Genomic DNA, 12,128 nt, shown 5'->3' with positions numbered 1-12,128 from the left:
TTTTAAACAGTAGCTTTAGCCCGAGATCGTCACTAGATGAGGAGTCAGCAGGTTGGACCGTCCACTGTTCTGCTGATGAGGGGGCGGGTACTGCCTTCAGATGAGAGTGATGGATCCAGTTTTTGTGTCCCTCGATCTTTGCCGCTGTATGGGAGATCAGCAGTAGAGTATAGGGTCCTTTTTACTTTTTTTGGAGAGGCTTGTTTTTCCAGGTGCGAACAAGCACGGAGTCACCAGGCTGTAAGAAGTGGATGGGAGAGTCCAAGAGGAGAGGCTGGGAATCCTTGGTGTACCTGTGAAGAGACAAGAGAACAGCAGACAGGGAACACATATACTGTGACAAAAAACCATTATCCAACTCCCTTTCCCCTGACAGAACCGGGGTGCCATTCATAGGCCATGCCCTTCCAAACATAATTTCAAAGGGACTAAGCCCTAATCTACCCTTTGGGAGAACGCGGATACGGAGTAGGACAAGGGGCAAAGCATCAGGCCATCGCAGTGAGGCTTCTTGGCACACTTTTGAGAGATGCCGTTTAAGGGTCTGATTGGTACGCTCCACTACCCCACTGGCTTGCGGTCTCCAGGGCGTATGGAGTTTCCAGGGGATCTGTAAGGCATGTGAGATGCTTTGAATGATTTTTGACGTGAAGTGTGTCCCGTTGTCAGATTCCAGCCACAGGGGGAGTCCAAAGCGAGGAATGATCTCCTTAACAAACTTGAGGGCCACTGTTCTGGCAGTGCAGTTACGGCATGGGAAGGCTTCTGGCCATCCGCTGAACCGATCCACTGTGACAAGGAGATATTTGAACCCTTGGGTCCGGGGAAACTCAGTAAAGTCTACTTGCCACACTTGTCCGGGGCCCGGAGTGGGTTCTAGGGCAGCTGGTGGCACAGGATGTCCTGGTCGGGGGTTATTCTTTTGGCAGACTAAGCAGTCCACTTGTACCGGGGCAGCCAGGGGTCGGAGTCCGGAAGTGATAAAGTATTTTCCCATTAGTCGGATAAGTGCTTCCCTGCCAGCATGAGTGGTTTGATGTAAAAAGAAAAGGAGTACTTGTGGCACCTTAGAGACTAACCAATTTATTTGAGCATAAGCTTTCGTGAGCTACAGCTCACTTCATCGGATGCATACTGTGCAAACTGCAGAAGACATTATATACACAGAGACCATGAAACATGGTTTGATGTAGTTTCTGCAGCACTGGCCGGATCAGGCCCTTTGGTAGGAGGACCTTCCCTTCCGGGGAATGGAGCCATCCCTCCTTTTCCCGGAGACCGAGTTTGTCAGTTAGCTGTCTTTTCTTTCCAGAGTACTGAGGGGTTGGAAGCTCCCCTACTGATGGGATAAGGGCATGCATATGGGCGTTCTCAGTCTGAGGGGGTGGCAGCATGCTTAGCCTCTGTATCTGCCCGAGCTTTACCTCTGGCCACATCTTGATCTTCCCTTTGATGGGCTTTACAGTGTACCACCGTCACTTCCGAGGGAAGTTGTACGGCTTCTAGGAGCCGGAGGATTTGGGGCCTGTACTTGACTGGGGAGCCTTGGGCTGTCAGCATTCCCCTTTGCTTCCATAGGCCAGCATGAGCATGCAGCACACCAAAAGCATACTTTGAATCGGTAAAAATGTTGACCCGCTTTTCTTTTGACAGTTCAAGTGCACGGGTCAGGGCTATTAGTTCGGCAAGCTGGGCAGAGGTCCCAGCAGGCAAACCTTCAGCTTCCACAGTGTCATGGAGGGTCACAACAGCATAACCCGCCCTCCTTTGCCCATCTATTTCAGTACTGCTATCATCAGTGTACCACTCATAATCTGCATTTGGGAGGGGTACATCCTTTAAATCCGGGCGGCTGGAGTACTGGGCATCTATGATCTCTAAACAGTCATGTTCCTGTTCCTCTGTTTCTGGCAAGAGGGTGGCTGGGTTAAGAGAGGGGCAAGGCTGTAGGGTGACTTCAGAGTTCTCTAACAGCTTAGCCTGGTACCGAGCAATCCGAGCCTGGGTGAGCCAAAGCCCTCCCTTTGCAGCCAATAAGGCTCGGACCATATGGGGAGTATAGATTTGCATAACCCCTCCCAATGTTAGCTTCTCCGCTTCCTCAAGCACTAGGGCAGTAGCTGCGACCGCATCTGGCCAACCCTTTGCAACCTGATCCAGTTGCTTAGAAAAATAAGCCACGGGAGGTCTCCATGCTCCTAACAGCTGTGTGAGCACTCCTAGGGCCACCCCCTTTTGTTCATGTACATACAACTGAAACGGCTTAGAGAGATCCGGCAGGCCCAGAGCCGGGGCTTTCATTAACTTCTTTTTTAAGATTTTAAATGCCCTGTCAGCCTCTGGGGTCCAATAGAAGGGGTCATGATCTGCTCCTTTTACACAGTTGTACAGGGGTTTAGCCCACAGTCCAAACTCTGGGATCCATATCCTGCAAAAGCCTGCCATACCTAGAAATGCCCTGAGCCGCTTACGATTACTTGGGGTAGGAACTTGACAGATAGCTTCCTTCCTTTCGTTTGAAAGCTGACGCTCCCCTTGCCGTATGTGGAACCCGAGGTACCGTACCTCTGGGAGGGCAATTTGAGCCTTACTCCGTGCTACCCGATATCCCCAGAGTCCAATAAAATTCAGGAGGCTCACGGTGGCTTTAAGGCAGGGGGTTTGGCCCACAGTGGCAATTAACAAATCATTTACATACTGCAGAAGGAGGGCCTTCTCATTATCCACTCCTTTAGGTCCCTGGCCAGAGCCTGGCCAAAGAGGGTGGGGGAGTTTTTAAATCCCTGGGCCAACACTGTCCAGCAAAGTTGCTTTTTAACCCTTTTTCGGTCCTCCCACGCGAAGGAGAAGATCTCCTGTGACGGGGTGGCAACTGGGATGGTAAAGAAAGCATCTTTCAGATCAAGGACTGAAAAATGAGTATACTGTCCCCCTATAGAAGCCAATAAGGTATACGGGTTAGGGACAAGAGGGTGCAGAGTCTTAACCCGTTCATTGACTGCCCTTAGGTCCTGTACCAGCCGATATGTGCCATCAGGCTTCTGTACGGGTAGAATGGGAGTGTTCCAGGCTGACTGACATTCCCGGAGAATACCATACATTAGGAATTGATTTATAGTTTCATGTAAACCTTTTCTGGCTTCCCTCTTGATTGGATACTGTTTTACTTGCACTGGGCCTTTCCCTGGTATGAGCTGAATAGTAATGGGGGTCTGGTGGGTGGCCTTTCCTGGGATCCCTGATGCCCACACGAGGGGGTACACCTGGTCTTCCCACGGACTTCATTCTGGGGCTTGCATGGCTGAGGGCTCAAAGGCAAGGGTCATGATCCATGCATTCTCAGGGGGTAAGGTAAGGGTTATTTCGTCCTCAGTAAACTGCAGGGTGGCACCGAGGCGACAAAGCAGGTCCCGTCCCAGCAGAGGCGTTGGACACTCAGGGAGGTATATCAGCTTGTGGGATATAGTCCTGTCTCCCAAAGCGCATTCCGCTGGGGCATACACTGGGCACTTGGTGTCCCTGCCTGTGGCTCCCACCACAGTAAGGGAATCTGCTACTGGCAACTGAAGAGGCTGATTTACGGCAGTTTGTGCCGCTCCAGAGTCCACTAAAAAATCTATTTCTGAGCTTGCCACCCGCATCTTTACTCGGGGTTCTGGGGGTAGGGTGATCTGTTTCCCCTGACACCCCTATTCCTGCTCCGCCATCACCATCATAGAGGCACCCCCTCTTTGGGCACTCATTTTTCCAGTGTCCCTCTTGTTGACACAGGGCACACTGGTTGCGACCCAGTCGTCTCTCCTGCGAGCCCGGACGTTCACGTCCACGGCCCCTTCCTCCCCGGCCACTTCCCTTAGTGCCGGCCTGTACCACTGTTACCATCACTCTCACTTGCTTTTTTTTTTTTGTCTCTCTCAGACTATAAGCTCGGTTTGTAGTCTCTAAGATTTGTGCCATGGTCATGCCCATTAAATCCTCCTTTTTTTGTAACTTTCTCTTAATATCAGGGACTGCTCTGCTCGTAAAAATTCCCTTAATAATTGACTCAGTTGCCTGATAATCGGGGTCTGCATTAGTGTTCTGTCGAATTGTGTCCCGAATACGCTGTAGAAAGGCCCCTGGGCTTTCTTTTAAATCCTGCATTACTTCATATGGCTTTGCCCAATTATTATTTCGGACAGCCGAGTGATGGAGTCCATGCAAAAGCAACTCCTTATAAGAGGTTGTGACGAAGTGGGACTGTTCTTGATGTTTCCTCCGAGTGTTGTGGGGGTGCCTCAGTTTCCCCGATGCAGTTCTTAAGTATCTAGGGGGTGGGGTAAGGGTGTATGATCATTGCAGAGCCCTAGAGGGCAGGTGAGTGCAGGGGTCTGGACACAGAGAATGGCCGACACCCTGTTTCCTGGCAACTGATGGCCTGGGCCCTTCCCCCCCCTGCAAGGTGAAAGCCAAAGGGTTGGAGAACAAAGGAATCAGGTGACCTCCTGGCCCAGGAAAGGAACAAAGCCCAGGGGAGGAGGGGCTGGAGGGAGTTTCAGTTTGGGGCTGGCTGGGACATGGAGTGAAGTGCAGACGTGGTTGTCTGGCTCACTGCCCCGCAAAATGGACCCAGCTGAGGGGTCCCGTTCTCTGCACCTGCAAGCTCTGTTTTAGACCATGTTCCTGTCATCTAATAAACCTTCTGTTTTACTGGCTGGCTGAGAGTCACGTCTGACTGCGAAGTTGGGGTGCAGGACCCTCTGGCTTCCCCAGGAGCCCCGCCTGAGCGGACTCGCTGGGGGGAAGCGCACGGAGGGGCAGAGGATGCTGAATGCTCCGAGGTCAGACCCAGGAAGGGGTCTGGAGACAGGACCTGTGTGTCCTGGAGACAGGCTGCTCACAGAAAGGCGACTGCCCCAGAGTCCTGACTGGCTTCATGGGGAGCAGTTCCAGAGCATCACCCAGGGACTCCGTGACAACTGGTGGCAGCGGTGGGATGTACTGCACCCCGTGGATGGCGCTTCCTGCAGTAAGTGACTGGGGAGCAGTAACACGAAGGGGGATTGCCGAGGACCAGGCCTGCTGAAGGCTCAGAGAGGAGCGTTTTCGGGGGGCGGTTAACCCCTGGGAGTGTGTGACCAGCGAGAAGGACTGTGCAGTAATGGGGTCCCCCTGGGGACTGCAGTGAGCAGTCTCAGGGGCGGAGGAGCCTGCAGCTTGGCCCGGGGAGAGAGAAGGACTTTTGCAGTAACAGGGTTCCCCTGGGGATTGCAGCGAGCAGTCCAAGGGGCGGAGGAGTCTGCAGCTCGACCCTGGCAAAGAGGTGGTGACCTCGAGAAGGGCTGGCACACTAGGGGTTCTCCCTGGAAACCGTGGGGAGCTGAGAACACACGGGCCTGTGAGTCCACAACAACTTGGGAGGAGCGGAGTGATGGCCTGTCCCCGTCTCCTTAAGAAGGACATTGTAACCCTGTGCAAAAAGAGAGGGTTGAGCGTTGGAAAGTTCACCAAAGCAGAGTTAATCGTGCAGCTGGAGGAGGATGACCGCTCTAAGGAACAGATTCCTGACCCCAACTGGGGCTATAGCAGGATCTGGGAGCAGCTGGAGTGGGAGCCAGGCATTGCCAAGACTCCTGTCCCCGACCAGACGGGGGTCTTCATGATCGGGTTCCCCATCGGGGGATCGAGACGGACGGGATTGGAGCGGAGTCTGAGAGAGCAAGAGGACCGTGGGAGACAGCGAGAGCCCGAGAAAGAGCTGCAGAAGCAGCAGCAGCATGAACTGGCGGTGGGGGAGCGGAGAGGCCTAGGGGACCTCCCCGGGGTGAGTGGGGATAGATCCCGGGGGGCCAGTTCCGCAGGGAACCTCGAGACTAAATTGCTGCCCCTAGTTAAGGAGGGGGGTGTGTGTGTGGATGCCCACCTCACTGCCTTTGAGCAGGCTGGCGATTTGAACCAAGGGGACCCTGCGGAAAAGCCCCGGTGTCTAGCTCCCTTGCTGGGTCCCGAGGCCGTAGACTCCGTCAGTCAGATGGGTGGGGAGGTGGACAGGCTCCCACTCCTGACCCCAACCTATATGTCTGTGTGGAGTTCCCTGGGGTCGGGCCCCTCGGACCCCCAGTGGGAGCGGAAGGTGATGGTCAATGGGGAGACATTCCTGGGGTGGCGAGATCCTGGGACAGAGAGAACTGGTGTCAGGCCCTGGGTGGTGCAGCCTCAGATGCTGAGGGGCTGTGTGAGCTGGGTGAGGGTCCCAGGGACGAAGCCCCTTGCCCTGCCTATGGCCCAGATCCCTGTGCAGACCCAGGAGGAGTGGGGCTGGCTGGTCGTTGGGGTGCCCCAGGACACCAGCTGCGAGACCCTGTTGTGGGGTGACTGTGTCTCTTTGGGACAGGATCCAGGCCCTGTTCCTGTAACTGCCGAGGGTTTGAATTTGAATCCAGGGAACCAATCGGGGAGAGGGAATGGTCAGTGAAAATGCAAAAAGAAAAGGAGTACTTGTGGCACCTTAGAGACTAACCAATTTATTTGAGCATGAGCTTTCGTGAGCTACAGCAGAAAATGAAGTGAAAATGCAGATGACCTGGCTGGCAGCAGGGAGGAGCCGCTAAGCTCAGGCTACCTGCCTGCCTGTAACCAGACCCCTGGGGCTGGGTGGGACAGAGAGATGCTCCCTGCCCCCTTGCACACCAGAGTGGGGACTCTCGCTGGCTCTGATGCATTGAGGAAAGCAGTGGCCTGCCCCACTGGGACAGCAAGGGCAGTGCTGAGCACAGTGGGAGCTGAGACCCCAGCTGAGTGGGGTTTCAGAGGAACAGCCGTGTTAGTCTGTATTTGCAAAAAGAAAAGGAGTACTTGTGGCACCTTAGAGACTAACCAATGTATTTGAGCATGAACTTTCGTGAGCCACAGCTCACTTCATCACTTCAGCTGAGTGGGGGTAGACACAGGCAGGGCAGGGGATCTGTGGGGAGTGGCAAGGTGCTTGGTAAGGAAAGTTTGGATGAGCCTAGGCAGCCTTGTGATCTGATGGCTGTGTCCAGTCAGCAGGATGGGAAGGCGAGGAGAGTGGAAGATGAGTGTCCCTGGACCTTACCTGTTAGCTGGGTGGAGAAGTGGGACAGGGAAGGAAACGTGTCTGTGTCTGTCAGGGATATTGACTTGCCTATGGAGGGAGCTACCCTGATCTCCAAGCAGCTGTCTGTGACCAGCCTTGTGTGCTGGGACAAAGGGAATGAGATCCCAACCTGTGTGTCTGGTAAAGGAGAAAGTGTGTCCGGCTCTTCTTGGTCTGTGGAGCAGACAGAAGGGGCCTTTCAGCCTGTGATGGTTGAGGGTCGTGCAGTTGTCTCAGAGCTGGTTCTGGATTCAGCTAAAGCCCAGGAAGGGAAGGGTCCTAAGTTTCTGTCTGCTCGGGAGAATGGCCCTGTAACTAGGTCGCATCCAGTTAGGGTCTATGTAAAATCCCCGAGACCAGACAATTCTGGTGCTTGTATTTTGCCTGTTGCTAGTGTGTTGTTGGAAAGGGTGGAGCAACTCTGTCTAATCAGGGTGAGATCCTAGCCAGGGCACAAGGAGAGCATGAAGGTGTGTGATTGTGTTACCTACTGAGGGTGTGGAAACCTGTAGCAAGAAGGAAAAGATTCCTGAACTTGTGTGTGGCAAGGGGAAGGAGAATGCTTCTGACCTTTTATCTAGGAAGTCTGTCAGTTTGCCTGAAAGGGGATTGTGTAGGAATCCGCCTGATGGGCCAGAGGTGATTCTGGATGTAAGGGAGACCCAGAAAGAGTCTGTTGTTGCTCAGGAAAGTGTTCCCTTTGAGCAAGCGCTAGGTAAAGAGGGTAAGAGCAGAATTTCTGGGAGGGGTGAATTGTTGCATAGAAAAGCCCTAGGGAAAGGAATCCTCATGGAGTCTTTGCAAGCAGTTTACTGCAACTGAAGGGTGTGAAAATGATTTAATCAAGAAAGTTTCAGTTCCTAACAGCCAGAAATTTTCTGTTGTGAATGGATCCACTGACTTTCCTGTTGAAAGACACAGTGTGGATAGCTTTGAGAAGGTCTCAGATGGAGTGAAAGCTGTTAAGAAAGGTATACCGTCCTATAACCAAGTGGCTGTGTTTGGCCAGCTTGTTGGGGAGACAAGGTTGTGGAGAAAGGGATGTCTCCATGCTAGTTCTGTAAGTGAACAGTATGTGGCCCAGGTCAAGATGGTGGCCCTTAACCAAGAGAGCCCGAATTGCAGCCCTCCAGACTGGAGCTCTGGGAGAAAACCCAATCCCAGTTTGACCCCCTGGGGTTTTGGGGTGGCCAAAGGGCATGGGCTGCAGAAACCTTCCCACATGCAGCCTGCTAGTGCTATCGACCACCCCCGACCTAAGGGAGGGCGTGAAACTGGAAGGGCCTGGTGTAACTCCTACCAAGGAATGGGAGAGATGCTGGGGCATCCATGGGAACATTGGTGGCTTTGAACTTCCCCAGGTCACCGGGTAAAGTGACCCTGCTCAGTTCGATCTCGAAGGGGGGAGAGATGTGACGAAGTGGGACTGTTCTTGATGTTTCCTCCGAGTGTTGTGGGGGTGCCTCAGTTTCCCCTATGCATTTCTTAAGTCTCTAGGGGGTGGGATAAGGGGGGTAATTGTTCCAGAACAAAGGGCCAGGGTACATAAATGGCCGACACTCTGTCTCCTGGCAACTGTTGGCCTGGGCTCTTCCCCCCAGCAAGGTGAGAGCTAAAGGGTTGGAGAACAAAGGAATCTGGTGACCTCCTTGCCCGGGAAAGGGACAAAGCCCAGAGGAGTGGGGCCTGGAGGGGGAGTCAGTTTGGGGCTGGCTGGGGACATGGAGTGAAGGGCAGACGTGGTTGTCTGGCTCACTGCCCCCCAAAAGGGACCCGGCTGAGGGGTCCTGTTCTCTGCACCTACAAGCTCTGTGTTAGATCATGTTCCTGTCGTCTAATAAACCTTCTGTTTTACTGGCTGGCTGAGAGTCACGTCTGACTGCGAAGTTGGGGTGCAGGACCCTCTGGCTTCCCCAGGAGCCCCACCTGAGTGGACTCGCTGGGGGAAGCGCACGGAGGGGCAGAGGATGCTGAATGCTCCGAGGTCAGACCCAGGAAGGTGGAAGCTGTGTGAGCTGTTTGTCCTGCAGACAGGCTGCTCCCAGAAAGGCGACTGCTCCAGAGTCCTGCCTGGCTTCGTAGGGAGCAGTTCCAGAGCATCGCCCGGGGACTCCGTGACAGCAAGCGAGAGGAGTTCTTCCAACAGCGCCTCCTCCATGTGGCTGGCTCTGGCAGCTGGGCGCACGCGGCCCAGAAAGCCGCCCGGCAGGCTGTGCTGGGGCTGCTCAAACCTTCTGGGCCGTGCAGGGTGGAAGCCAAGTCCCCCCTCAGCGCATGGTGGTCACGGGGCTGGAGCAGCCCCATTTCGGGCGGGCGCTGGGGAGTCGGGCTGGGCTGACGCAGGGCTGCAGGGGGGCGTTAGGGTTTACATTTTATTAATTATATACAGGGTTTATAGTTTGGTTCAGTGGCTCTCAGCACCCCTGCCATGGGCTGAAGGGGCAGAGTAGGGGGCGAGAGAGGCAGGGCAGCTGACTAGGGGTCCTGATGGGCAGCACCCTGGGAATCACTAGGCTCCCCAGCACCAACCGCCCGCACATCCCCCTCCCTCTACACTTAGCTTTGTTTGAACTGGGATATTTTTAATTGTTTTATTGGCTTCTCCACTCATCCCATCTGACTGTTTATGGGCGGAATTGGCTTCAAAACATGCCGTTGGACAGGGCAGGTGTGACATTGTCTAATTAAAATATAACCATGCAAATCATTATTGCTACCACTGCTATATAATTACAGCAAATCTTATACAAAATATAACTCGTGGTCGAGCTGCAGACTCCTCCGCCCATGGGACCGCTCGCTGCAATCCTCCGGGGGACCCTGTTACTGCAAAAGTCCTTCTCTCTGGTCACACACTCCCGGGGGTTAACCGCCCCAAGAAACCGTCTCTCTCTGAATCTTCAGCATGCCTGGTCCTCGTCAATCCCCCTTCGTTTTACTGCTCCCCAGTCACTTACTGCAGGAAGCACCGTCCACGGGGTGCAGTAGATCCCACCGCTCCCACCAGTTGTCACGGAGTGTGGGGGAGTCCAGGCCCTGCACCCCTCTTCCTGGGAGTCACCGCAACTCTCAGCCAGCCAGTAAAACAGAACGTTTATTGGACCACAGGAACACAGTCTCAAACAGAGCTTGTGGGTACAACCAGGACCCTTCAGTCAAGTCCTTCTGGGGGGCAGGGAGCTTAGACCCCAGCCCTGGGGTTCCCTGCGTTCCTCCACCCAGCACCAAACTGAAAAACTAAACCCCCCCAGCAGGCTCCCTCCTGCAGCCTGTGTCCACATTCCCGGGCAGAGGTGTTACCTCTCCCTCCCCCTCCTGGCTCAGGTTACAGGCTCTCAGGTCTCCCAGTGAAACTCCTCTGGCCCATTCCCAGGTCAACACTCCCCCGTCCCTGCTGGGTCACAGTTTGTCAGCCCCATTCTCTGCAGTTCACCCTAATTGAGTGACCTCGGCTGGTTCCCCACTAGGACCCTGGTCACAGCAGCCAGGGCCAGGTGCTCATGGACCCATGGGGCAGGGTCTCACCATAGGCTGCAGCCCCTCCTGGGCAGGGAGGGTGGGGTGGGCTCTGGGTCAGCAGACTGGGGTCAGGCCCTCCCTGGGGCAGCAGGGTTTGGGTTTGGGGCTGTAGCTGCAGCTTTCCTGAGCCAGGAGTCGAGGAGCCCAGTAACCTGCCTCTGGGAGCAGGTTAGGGAGCTCAGGGACCTGAGGGTCTGGCTGGCACCATGCACCTGGCTGTGCCCAGGGGGTCTTGATGGGTCTGGCTGGCACCATGCCAGGGCCCTGTCTGGGGGTTCCCTGGCCCTTACCTGGTGGTGCTGCCTGGCCCTGGGCCTAGCCCCACAGTCAGTTCCTTACATAACTATTCACTTTTGTTTCCTTGTTTTCTGGCGTTTCTGTGTTTGCTCAGTGCCTTGGCCAGCCCGTCCCATGAGTCTCAGCTTGTCCCAGGCTGGGCCCCTGGACACACCTCTGCACACAGCCGGAGGGAGGAGGGCAGTGGCAGGCGGTTTCTCCCCGTCTGAGCCAGTAAGAAACGGCACTAAAGGGCGGCTCCGCCATAGGCCCCGATCCCCAGCAAGAGCCCCTGAGAACTCCAGCGGCCCTGCAGAACGAGAGCTCAGGGCTGGCACAGCTCCACCCAGCCCCATCCCAGGGCCAGGGCAGCCACTGCTCCCACCCTTCCCCAGGGACTGGCCTGTGAGCCAGCGGTGCCCAGTGCCAGGAACAGGGCTGGATCAACGCCTATGCACACTAGACGTGCCTGGGGCCCACATGTTGGGGGAGGGACCTGGGGGCCGACAAACAGCCACACGGTGCACTCTATGGCCTGGGAAATTTGAGTGGAGGTGCGACACCCCCCCCCAGCCATGATGAGCAGCAAAAGGACGCACAGCTGGTCCCAGAGCAGCCACAGCACGGCCAGCCCAGCTGCAGGGAGTGGGCTGTCTGATGCCGTGCTGTTATGCATCACTGGGTAGGGCCCCTATGTGTGTTTTGCCTAGGACCCCAATGGGTTAATCCAGCCCTGGCCAGGAAGTCTGGCTACCAGCTGTCAGCTTCCCTATGTGTCTGTCCCTGCCCTCGCCCACGACACTGCCCGTGCCCGTCACAGGAACAAGCAGCGCTGCCCAAGCAGGCCCACGACCCCAGGCCACGGAAAGGCATCTCAGTGTCCGGGCGTCAAAACAACTGGGCTCCCCTGGAGACGCCGGGCTCAGGAAGATCAATGCACTAGCCCAGGTTAAAGCAAGGGGCAGCTGGGTCTGTTCTGGCCCCTCGTGATGGTTTTATGGCCCCCGCCTCCTCTCGTCCAATTTCGCCTTTGGTGACATTGCAGGTTACGTGTGGCTGCCGTGAAACCCCATTTCCTGCAGTTCAGTCCCACTGAAATACCAGACAGAGCTTTGGCGCTGACGAGAGGGCTCTGGGTAACACCCGGGGGGATTCTGGGCACTGCCAACGTGCTGCCCCTCAGGATTCTGGGCACTGCAGGGCTCTTGGTCACACCGAGGCCAGTCTCAGAGCCAGA

The sequence above is a fragment of the Caretta caretta genome, chromosome 24 (assembly GCF_965140235.1).
Source record: "Caretta caretta isolate rCarCar2 chromosome 24, rCarCar1.hap1, whole genome shotgun sequence".
Classification (NCBI taxonomy): domain Eukaryota; kingdom Metazoa; phylum Chordata; order Testudines; family Cheloniidae; genus Caretta; species Caretta caretta.
This window is presented reverse-complemented; position numbering follows the sequence as displayed.